The sequence below is a fragment of the Berghia stephanieae genome, chromosome 2, assembly GCF_034508935.2.
Source record: "Berghia stephanieae isolate SIO BIC M18660-M18661 chromosome 2, UCSD_Bste_1.3, whole genome shotgun sequence".
Lineage (NCBI taxonomy): Eukaryota > Metazoa > Mollusca > Gastropoda > Nudibranchia > Aeolidiidae > Berghia > Berghia stephanieae.
This window is the reverse complement of record NC_088361.1, coordinates 104659327-104671826: the sequence shown is the minus strand read 5'-3', so window position 1 is coordinate 104671826 and position 12500 is coordinate 104659327. Positions and strand designations below refer to the sequence as shown.

At 36.6% G+C, this 12500-nt stretch overlaps 1 protein-coding gene across 1 annotated transcript in view; it reads right to left on the bottom strand.

The window, feature by feature from the left end:
* LOC144966143 (receptor-type tyrosine-protein phosphatase-like ida-1) overlaps positions 1-12500 on the bottom strand; it is a 367489-nt gene that overhangs the window by 124756 nt on the left and 230233 nt on the right. The window lies entirely within an intron of this gene.

Sequence of the window (12500 nt, the reverse complement as noted above, 5' to 3'; positions counted from 1 at the left end):
AAAATTTGGCCAGAAAACCAGCCCTTCACATTTTGATCGATCATTGCCAAAACCTCTCATATCTAAATTCCAAATTCAAATTTGAAATAATTATCTTTTTTTTTTCTTTCTTTTTTTTTCGCATTTAACGCACACGTTTCGGGTTTCCCCTTTGTCAACAAAACATGATGAATAAAACACTACAGACGAACAGACTGGCGCTGTTTGAGGTCTTTAGTGTTCTTGTTGACAAAGGGGGGAACTGGAAACTGGACACGCCCACATTATTTGTCGTCGTTAATTAAATTGAAGTCCTCATACCATTAGACTATCGATATTTGTGAACCGTCGCCTCAGAAGGGTATTATGTCGGGATGATTAAGATGCTGAAAATTGAAATTAGAGCTTTTATACAGGGCAATATCCACTGAAATGTGCTCAAAGCGCTTTACAAAGGAACAACAGCAACACGTAATATGTAGAACGAGACATGACGCCTGTAAGGCGATATTACAATTTTTCCGACAGAGACAACGCCGTTGACGGCCAGGTACTCATTTTACACCTGAGTACGGTGAGAGAATTTTAGTAAAGAGTCTAACAGATTTTAAACGATTTTTTAAGAAATGCACACATCTTTAAATGGATTTCAACGTGTCCACCATTTTGTGTGATTAGCACTCTGATGCGTCGCTCTTGTTCTCTCCAGGTGTTTTATTTTTAATTTTTCTTTAGCATTTATTTGCTGACTGATTCAGCCGTCATCAATAAACATGGCAACAGTAAAAACTTAAATGATTTCTTTATGAACTGAAAACAATTCATAATGGAGTCTTCATTAATTTCAGAATAAATGCGATTTGTTATTGCTTGAATGTCAGGCAGCCGCTTGAAGACCTGAGATGTACATTCCTCCCACCAAATCCAAGCATCAGTAACACATTGTATAGTCACCTGGAACAACTACAAAACACGTCTAATTTCTACGTCATGGCACAAGACTGAAGGATAAGAGCTCAGGTGGTCGCTGGTTCGGATAAGTAAGTAAGTTATTAGATAAAGAACTGAACTAGTGTGTATGAAAGGTGCAGGACAAAGCAAGAACGAAAGATAAAAGGAAAGAAACATCCCAAAAAGTCGATGTTGACTGGGGATCGAACCTCAGACCTTCTTACACCTTAATTTCTTAATTTGATATTATCAAATGTCTTCTTCCTCGTCCTCGCGCGTGTTCAAGGTATGTGTAGTTTGATGCAAGCAAGCGTTCACAGCGTAAAACGCGTACCCTTGTGAAGAATAATATAGGTATTAAAATTGTCCCAACTATCGGGAGAGCCTCTGTGGTGTAATGGTAGCGTGTCTGACCGGTAATCAGAAGGTCTGAGGTTCGAACCCCAGTCGAGGTCGACTGATTTTTTAGGTTGTTTGTCTTTCTTGTATTTTTCTTTCTTCCTTTGTCTGGCACTTTTCATACACACTTGTTCAGGTCTTTATCTTACACCAGTGCCTGCTCCTTAATATCTTAATTATAAGTAAGTAATTGGTTCCCTACTTCTGGTACACCACGTAAAACCGTTTTGACGCGATCAGCCACATATTATTTTAAAAACTTTTGTATCAATCGAAAATCCTTTAAAGTATAAATTTTCTGTAAAAAGTATAAAAAGGCCTGCGTTTGTCCCCCAAGGGTCCACGATTCCCCTAGGGCACCAACCAACCCTTGTCAATATTATGAGTATGAGTCTTTGTGGGCTCGTTCCAGAGGGCTTTGGTAGAAGAAGTGAAAAAGATGATTAAAGTTGGATCTTTGTTCTATCGGTTGATACAAATAAAATGTCTCCCATAGTCTCTATACGGTATTATGTAAGCTTATATATATATATATATATATATATATTATATATATATATATATATATATATATATATATGGATATCGCGCTATATAAAAGCTCAATTTTTAAATATTATTTTAAAATATGAAAATATGGGACTTGATACAGTGCCAGACTAAGCAGGGAAACAAGTACAAGAAAAAAATAAGACATTCCAAAAAATCACCCTTACTCGACTGGCAGTCTTCACACCAGATCGATGCGTGGGTCACATATTGATATAATTGAAGCTGGTACATTACACAGTCTTTCAGAATGCTTCAAGTCTTTAACTCACTCAACCCTAACACCGACTATACCCGTAGTATACCCGGGGTTACTTTTACCCCATGCCTATTTATTACATTTTTCTGAGACAAATAGGATTCAATCGTCGTAACGTCACTTCCTTCCTAATGACGCATGGTAACTTAGTAACACTGGCTCTAAACTATCGGAACAATGGCGGACGCCCGTATGAAATATTTCTCCGGCGAGCATAAACGCGTATCCAGAGGGAAAAAAACCACATAAATTTGATCATGTTTTGACTTTTACGCATTCTGATCACAAGACATATGAAAAGTTCTAGCCAGCTTGAAGAATAAAAAGTAATGATTTTCTTTGTTTAGAACCAAGATGGCCGCCGTTGCCGGGCGGCGACACATCAGACTACTGAATCCTATTATAGGCGTAGTATCAAATCTAATGTTTTTAGTTTTTTATGCTAATGGTAGTTGAATAAAACTATTTATGCACAGGCGCAATTTTAATACATTTTTTTCCAATTTTGATAAGCAGCAAAAGTCTCTAGGATCGAGTGAGTTAAAACGAATATGAACGCAATAGTACTTCCTCTTAGATTTGCGGACCAAGATCCTGTAAATTGAAGTATGAAAGAATCATAATCTAGCGAATATATACAATTTCTTACCAAAATTCCAAACAAATTCTAGAATACGTTTTGGAAACACACACACGCACACAAACACATACACGCATATATAACCTAATTATGCAAATGGCAGTTGTTATTCAAAGTTCCAAATTCAGTCCGAAGGTCAAGATCTGGGAATCAATCAATTCCTATAAGACGGACCGACAGAACTTGTCTCCACGTATATAAGTATATGCCCTAGAATCGAGGTATTCGTTTGCAGTTTGCAATCTGTTCCCGAACATTACTCAGCGCATACGACTAGTTCGAGCGCCAATTTTGGCATCCAAGCGATACCAAATCATTAATAGATGCCATGCATATAATGACGAGCGAGAAATTATAGGCACTTGAAAAAAAGGATATTTCAAAATTGTCATACATAAAACACATCCTCATCTACCATCAGCTCCATTCTTCTTCAGCAGAATATAATATGAAATACGTTCAGATTCAAACGATACTTTTTAAAAATAACGATGTCGACTACGAACAATATTTGTGCGATGAATAGAGGCGTGTATTCTTATTCACCGCTTGATGACGTCACCGTTCGTTTATTCGTATGTGTTTGCAAACGCAGAAATACACGTTCGCAAACGAATTTTCGGACGTCGTTCGTTTCGTTCGGGTCATTCCAATTCCAGTCTCTATCCCTCTCTCCACACTACGTACGCCACTACGATGTGTAAAGACGTAAAGAAGAAGAAAAACGTGTTCAACAAACTTCCGGCCGTTCTGACCTCCACCCTCAACCTCCCCCTATCTCCTCATCTCATGAATAATCATTAGGATGTGTCCGCTCTATCTTGAGTTCAGTGTTGTAGGGTGTAGAGAATAAAAAAAAGGTTATGGAATATACCAGCATGTATTACTCATTCGCTCTACTTTTCTTACTAGGAAAGCAGTACAACTCACATTTCAAGCAATGAAATTAGAAACTATTTTTTTCTTCTATATTTTCCTTTAATATAAAGTATTAAAATCCTTTTTAATACTTTGGCTATACTATAAGTACTGAATATATATTTTATCCACAAATGCTCTATATACATATTATGAGTTATTTCTTCAGATTTACTGTAAATTTGTAACAAAATAAAACATCCTTTTCTACACAGAGCGCCAATCTTGGCCACCACAACGTATGATGAGTCATCATCCATACAAATCAGGCTGCCAGAATATTTACGATAATGTACGATGTACATTATAATAGATAGCAATTTACAATATACCGCCAAAAAAAAGATTATCATTTTGGACAGAAAAAAATACTTAAATTTTCGATCAAATAAGAAAAACTTTAAATTGACGAAATGTCTCAGGCCTAAAACTTTATTTTTTAAGTCTGAGGTTCGAAACTTGTTGACAAGAAGGATAAAATGTATTGACATTTTGAAGTAAAAGATTTCTAACTAATTATTTTTTAAAAGCACTTTGTTATTGTGTCAGTGCAACTCTTTTCTCACGTCCTCTTCCCCATCCCCCCACTACCACTTTCTTTCCGAATTTTACCCCCCCCAACCCCCCCCCCCCTCTTTCCACTGCCTCACGGTGCCGTGCCACAACACAATAGTGATATTTTATATCAGGAAATGACAATTGTATCACACCGAGTCGAAACGGTATTTTGTCTGTCAGGACAACATTCTTAGGGAAAATCAAACTTAACCTCACGTCACTCAGGTCTTTGTTCTTGCGTTTAGCCATCCGCGTTTATGAGTAGTTCTCACTAAACTGTATTAACCAGACTATCTACGTTCAAGGTTACACACAGTTTTGTGTGTTGGTCAGTTTTACTTCCGGATGGCAATGTTGTGAGCTTCTTAGCCAAGCGCAAACAATCTATAACAACTACTGAACAAAGTTGCGTTCTTCTAGTCGAATCGTGCACAATATTTCCAAACTTTTATCTGGCATCAGTGTCTGCTCCTAAATATCTTTACTTTCAAATTTGATTCAATAGTCTGATGTCACGTCGCCCAGCAACGGCGGCCATCGTGGTTCTAAACACAGAAAATCGGTACTTTTTATTCTTCATGCTGGCTAGACCTTTTCATATGTCTTGTGATCAGAATGTGTAAAAGTCAAAACATGATCAGATTTATAATGGGTTTTTTTTGTTTTTTTTTTGTTTCCCTCTGGATACGCTTTTATGCTCGTCTGTTAAATATTTCATATGGGCGTCCGCCATTGTTCCGATAGTTTAGAGCCAGTTACTAAGTTACCATGCGTCATTATGAGGGAAGTGACGTTACGACTGTTGAAGGGTATTGCCCTTAAAAACCTTTCCCTACCCTTTGATAAGCTGAACAGGGCGTGACAGTCCATATCTTTGGGTGCTATTTTTTTTTCTTTCTTTCCTTCAAAAGATCGATAGAGCGAACCTTCTGACCACTCGAGCAGAATCGATGCGAGTCGTCCTCACTACACTTGCCGTATTCTAAAAAAAAAACCCCAAAAAAACCAACATATTTTAAACAATTTTGACAAAAAAATTCCTCCTTCAAATTATATCGAGCTATTAAAACGATCCTCATCTAGTCAAAAACTCTCAAACCCGGGACGTAAGGAATACTTCGTGAAGTCTCAGGCTTGGGAGATATTGTAAGAAAAAGGATAATTTTAATCGACTGATATCTGAAGGACGAGTTTTCTGGCTAAAATTTTTAAAACGTGTTATATTATTTTTTCACGGTGCGACAGAGTCGTTATCAATACGGCCTTACTCTGGAAAAACCCATAATTTTTAATTTGGCCAGAAAACTCGTCCTTCAAATATCGATCAATTTAAATAACCCTCATCTTGGCAAAATTTTTTTTAAAAACTGACAAAACCGCACTTCTTGAGGTCTCAGGTTCCAGAGTTTTTTGCCAAGATGAGGGTCATTTAAATCGATCGATATTTGAAGGACAGGTTTTCAGGCCAAATTTTAAAATATGGCTTTTTCCAGAGTACGGCAGAATACACGCTCCTCTATCACAACTCTGTGTCTATAGATAGTATGCGCTTGGCTAAGAAGCTCATAACATTGCCATCCGGAAGTATAACGGACCAACACAGAAAACGGTGTGTATCCATGAACGTTTATAGTCTTGTTAATACATTTTAGTGAGAATTACTCATGAATGCGGATGGCAAAAAAACCCAACAAAAACAAAGACCTGAGTGACGTCAACTTCGAACTTTCTATAGATAATCACAAGTTAATTCCGTTCACGGTTCTAACCCCCACAAGTACCAGATAGCTTATCATCTCCTCACCACCATTCTGTCCGACTCGGACAAATAAAAACAACCTTTATAAAATTATGGCCAGAAATATCGTCCTTTAAATATCGATCGATAAAAGTGACGCTCATCTTGTCAAAAGCTATCGAACCCAGGACTTCTCATTGAAGTCATTTTTGAAGTCCCAAGTTTGAGAGCTTTTGCCAATACAATGGCCATCGTAATGGATGTTCGAAGGATGAATTTTCTGGTCAAAATTTTAAATAATTTGTTGGGGTTTTTTGTTTTGTTTTCAGAGATCGGCAGAATAATCGTGACCAATGAGAAATAAAACAGGAATTGAAGGCTGGATTTCCAAAAGTCGTTAAGTCGATTTTTCTACTTTTTGATATTTTCTATCCATGATATAGATACATTGAAATTAAATTTTATTTTAAGCATCAATTGAAACCAGAATTTCCTTAGATTTGTGTGAATTTGAAGTTTAAATATGATAAAATAATAGATCGAAAGAGAAATTTTAGGGGAAATAATCCTCAATTTCTCAAAATGGGAAAAATCCGTCCACGACTGGTATTATAATTGTATTCATCCACCCAAGGCAAATAGTATTCATGTATTCATACACCTGAAGAAGATGAGGCGATTATCCTATCGGCAGTATAATTGTTGAGCTTGTTGAGATAAGGGGTGAGGCGCTATATAAAAACCATATTATTATAATCATTATTATTATTATTATCATTATTATTATTATCATTATTATTATTATTATTATTATTATTATTATTATTATTATTATTATTATTATTATTATTATTATTATTATTATTATTATTATTATTATTATTATTATTATTATTATTTATTACCATCATCATCATCATCATCATTATTATTACTATTATTATTATTATTATTATTATTATTATTATTATTGTTGTTGTTGTTGTTATTATAATAATAATAATAATAATAATAATAATAATAATAATAATAATAATAATAATAATAATAATTATTATTATTATTATTGTTGTTGTTGTTGTTGTTATTATTATTATTATTGTTATAATAATAATAATAATAATAATAATAATAATAATAATAATAATAATAATAATAATAATAATAATAATAATAATAATAATAATTGTTTAACTAATGCGGCTATGTGGTCTAGTGCTATGCCACTCGCCTTAAGATCGGAAAGGTCCTGGGTTTGGAGTCCAATGCGGCGTATAGTTCAGCCCTTGGAAAAGGCTCGTTGCTCACATTCTCCGATATTATGTGAATAAAGAGCCTTTTCCAAGGACTCAACGTCGCGTCGCCCAGAGCGGGACTCGAACCCAGGACTTTCCGATCAAAAAACCCCAACAAATTATTAAAAATTTTGACCAGAAAATTCATCTTTCGAACATCCATTACGATGGCCATTGTATTGGCAAAAGCTCTCAAACTTGGGACTTCAAAAATGACTTCAATGAGAAGTCCTGGATTTAACAGCTTTTGACAAGATGAGCGTCACTTTTATCGATAATATTTAAAGGACGAAATTTCTGGCCATAATTTTATAAAGGTTGTTTTTATTTGTCCGAGTCGGACAGAATGGTTGTGAGGAGATGATAAGCTATCTGGTACTTGTAGGGGTTAGAGCAGTGAACGGAATTAACTAGACCATATACATATCCGCACCACAAAAAAAAAAAAAAAAAACAACCCAAAAGGTTAGAAAAGATCATATTTGAGGTCAAAGGTTGTCTGCAATTCTAAGTCTCTTTCTCAAAACGCGCAGGGAAGACTTGAAAGCTTTACAAGTGCTCTTTCGTTTCGTCCTTACCATCAACAACAATGTCAAATCTCCACGCACAACCTTTCTCTCCACCTATCTTCTTCATTAAACATAAAGATAATTGTTATAGTTCCATGACCGAATGAATGATCAATACGAGACGGCAGTCATTTGTAGGCTTCATCCGTGGACGAACGACCAAGACGACGATGAGACTGCGGCTAGGAGACGGAGTGTTATATTAATTATATTGATTAGATGAGGGGTCAAAAGGTTAAGTGATACTTGATGCGAATACAAAGTCGGGATTTAATGATTTTGTTGTTGTTGTTTAAGTATCGCTAGTGGAGAATCCGCAATGTTTGTGGATAAATAAAAGCTATTATTTTTGTTACTCTATTGTGGATATAAACATAGATCGAGACGAATCTTTTGAGCCATTCATGATTAAAAATCTCCTACGGCTTAATGACCGGTCTATTTTTTTTTTAAATTTTGATGTTGTGAATCGCCCATCTGGCCGCCCAGTTGCCAGATTCATTTGTGAAAACTTGCAAACTTTATTACCGACCGGTTGCCAGTATCATTTGTGAAAACTTGCAAACTCTATTACCGACCGGTAATAAAGTTTGCAGGTTTGCACAAATGAATCTGGCAACTGTGCGGCCAGATGGGCGATTCACAACATCAAAAAAATGACCGATCATTATGCCCTAGGAGACTTTATAAATAATCATTTGAGTCAACAGGGGAAAGAATTAACCTTAATTTAAACAGGGTTTGCAAATTACTCGTAGATGAATCAGTAAAAAATAATTTTATAATTTTTAGATTTACCAGTATTTCTGTGCTCGTGGACAAAATTTGACAAGGGCTGTGTGCAACAATTTTGATCCCCAATCCCAACTTTTAAAAAGAAAGGATTCTGAGATTTTGATTTAAATATGTGACCCAACGTCTCAAAACGCTATTATATGTCGGGATGAACCTGATGCTTAAAAAGTCAAATTAAAACTAAACTGGTCAAAATCGTGAATGACCGGTATTTATCACTCTAAAATATGATATTCTTTCTCCTCAATAAAACAAATAAACTAAACGGAAGTCTGATATTTCTGGCCACAAATTCAATTTTCAGAAACTTAGTCATCCCGACTTAGTACCGTTTTGAGACGAGGGGTCACATATTATTATAATCGATATTTGAAAGACGAGTTTTCTGGTTGAAATTTGAAATTCGTGTTTGTTTGTTTTTTTTTTTTTTTGGGGGGGGGGGGGGGGTTGTGTTTTGTTTTTTTCTCCATAGTAGAGCAGTATTGACGTTATAGCCAGGTAAAGTTACGCAAAAGTTCAGGTGAATTAATTTTATCCAGTTTACGATTGAATAAGATGGCTTGCTTGTCGCAGTGGCATGCATTGATAACGCTCTCTAGAAAAAAACAAAACACTTTTACAAAATTTGGGACAGAAAACTCGTCCTTCAAATATCAATCGATTAAAATGACCTTCAAGTTGGTAAAAACTTTCAAACCATGGGCTATATATATATATATATATATATATATATATATATATATATATATATATATATATATATATATATATATATATAGAGAGAGAGAGAGAGAGAGAGAGCTTTTATATCCACTAAACGAGCTCAAAGTTGTTTTACAAGGGATCCCTGGCCAGCAGCAACAGTTAACGTGAAGGACGGGACATGACGCCTGTTAGGCGATATTACATTTTTTTACAGGCACAGAGAACGCTGTTAACGGATAGGTACTCTTTTTCCACATGAGTACGGTGAAAGGATGTGGGTAAAGAGCCTTCTACAAGGACTCAACTATGCGCCGAGCGAGGCTCGAACCCAGAACCTTTCGATCCGAAAGCGAGTATCATACCACTAGACCACATAGCCGCACAAATACACACACACACACACACAAACACACACAAATATATATATATATATATATATATATATATATAATATAAATTAACTTGGTGTTGCTGACAGAAGCCTTGGCCACTCTCTTCACTCTAAAATAAACTTCATCCAACTGTCAAATTTTTGTCCAGAAATTCAATTTTGAGACTCGAAATCACACACACACACACCCACCCACCCACACACACACACACACACATGCACACACACACACACACATGCACACACACACCATACCGTTTCGAGATGGTGGGTCACGTTATATCCTTATTTAACTTTTATTCCAGACTCAGAAACAACAAACCAAAGTGTATCACACATTTCTCACACATGAGAAATTGATGACGCTGATTGGTTACCCACAACAACACATTTCAAATCCACCCCCACCCACATCCCCCCCCTCCCCCACCTACTCTGTTTCTGGACAAACGGCATGGTAGTCGGTACATTAATCATTGAATATTCAATAAAGCGTGCTGTGGTAACTTTTACATTGTTTTTGTTTTTTTTTTTGTTTTTCAGTTGACGTCACTCAGGTCTTTGTTCTTGCTTTTTGCCATCCGCGTTTATGAAAAGTTCTCACTAAACTGTATTAACCTGACTATAAACGTTCTTGATTACACATAGTTTTGAGTGTTGGTTCGCTATACATCCGGATGGAAATTGGATTCAATAGTCTGATGTCACGTCGCCCAGTAACGGCGGCCATCATGGTTCTAAAAAAAGAAAATCGGTACTTTTTATTCTTCATGCTGGCTAGAACTTATCATAAGTCTTGTGATCAGAATGTGTAAAAGTCAAAACATGATCAGATTTATAATGTTTTTTTTTTCCCTCTGGATACCCTATTATGCTCGTCGGAGAAATATTTCATAAGGGCGTCCGCCGTTGTTCCGATAGTTTAGAGCCAGTTACTAAGTTACCATGCGTCATTTTGAGGGAAGTGACGTCATGACTGTTGAAGCGAATTGTGATCTTCTAAGACAAGCGCACACTATTTATACTTCTGCAAGGCAATTTTGTGAGCTTCTAAGACAAGCGTATACTATCTATATCTGCTACCAATCGCCTCAAAGCATTACTATCTATAGATAGTATGCGCTTGGCTTAGAAGTTCGCAACATTGCCATCCTATGTGTAATGTTGAACGTTTATAGACTGGTTAATATAGTTTACTGAGAACTACTCATAAACGTGGATGGCAAAAAACAATAACAAAGGCCTGAGTGACGTCAACTTCGATCTATCTATATATAATGTTAACTATGGCCACGATCCAATGGTATGTGAAATACTTTTTTCTTGGCCATTTTTGTTTTGAGCGTTATTTCAATGTTTGGCCGTGTTTTGTCGTGTTGCTTCTTGCTTTGAAGGGTGTATCTTTTTGGAGTGTGGACTCTCTGGCCAAAACCGGGCCAAAGTTCCGGCTGATTTAGATGGAAAACTGGTTATTCGGACATCACCAAATACTTTATATATTTAAATGAGATGCCATTGAAAAGAGGCTATAGGACAACTCAAATACTTATCTAACAAAGTAAAGGAAGAAAATAGGCCTTGGATTTTGTGTTCTGGAATTGTCTTTTGTTGTGTGGGGGTCGGTCTTTGAATAACTAACCTGTCAGGCTGTGAAAATAAAATTCGTATTTAAATTTTTGGCATGAAAACTCAAACTCGCCATTCAAATATCGATCGATTAAAATGAATCTATTTTGGGTTTTAAAAACAAACAAACAACAACCCTCTCAAACCTGGGAATTCGTCTCCGACGCAGGCTGGTTCGATCCCCAGTCGAAGTCGACTGATTTTTTGGGATGTTTTTTTTTCTTTCTTGTATTTTTCTTTCTTGATTTGTCTGGCACATTTCATACAATAATAATAATAATTAATAATTGAGCTTTATATTGCGCAATATCCACTAAATGTGCTCAAAGCGCTTTACAAGGGGTCCCTGGTCAACAGCAACATTTAACATGTAGGACGGGACATGACGCCTGCTATTATTCGGACAAAGACAACGTTGTTAACGGCCAGGTACTGATTTTACACCTGAGTACGGTTAGAGAATGTGAGTAAAGAGCCTTTTCCAAGGACTCAACTATGCGCCGAGCGCGAGGCTCGAACCCAGGTTCTTCCAATCCGAAAGCGAATGTCATACCACTAGAGACCAATAGCCTCACACTTGTTCAGATCTTTAACGAGATTCCCTGTCCCCAATGAATGAAGGCTTTTATCTAAACTCAACATCCATACGTTGAGCTTTCAAATTACAACTAGGTCAACTTCGTCTTATCACCGTTTTGAGACGATTGGTCACATCTTAGAAAAAACTTGAGCATTTGAGCATGTATATAGCGCAATATCCGCTAAACGTGCTCAAAGGCCTTACAAGTGGTTCCGAACAAACAACAAGATAAATTAATATAAAAGATAAAATTCCCTTTATTCATCCCATAGGGGAAATTTGTCTCTAGGGTCTGTTCCAAGGGAAGATTGGAATAACCCTGGCGTCAGCCGCAATACAGCGCAGCAAATTGAGCCAGGGGGAGATGACTTGCTCAAGGCCACCGAGCGCAGTGAGTGGCGGGTGATCGAACTCGGTACCTTTCGGGTATGAACCAAATGCAGTGCTGCTGAGTCACGCTGTCCGGCTTACCATGTAGCACGAGACATGTAGCCAATACTCTTCAACAGTCATGACGTCACTTCCCTCGTAATGACGCATGGTGACTT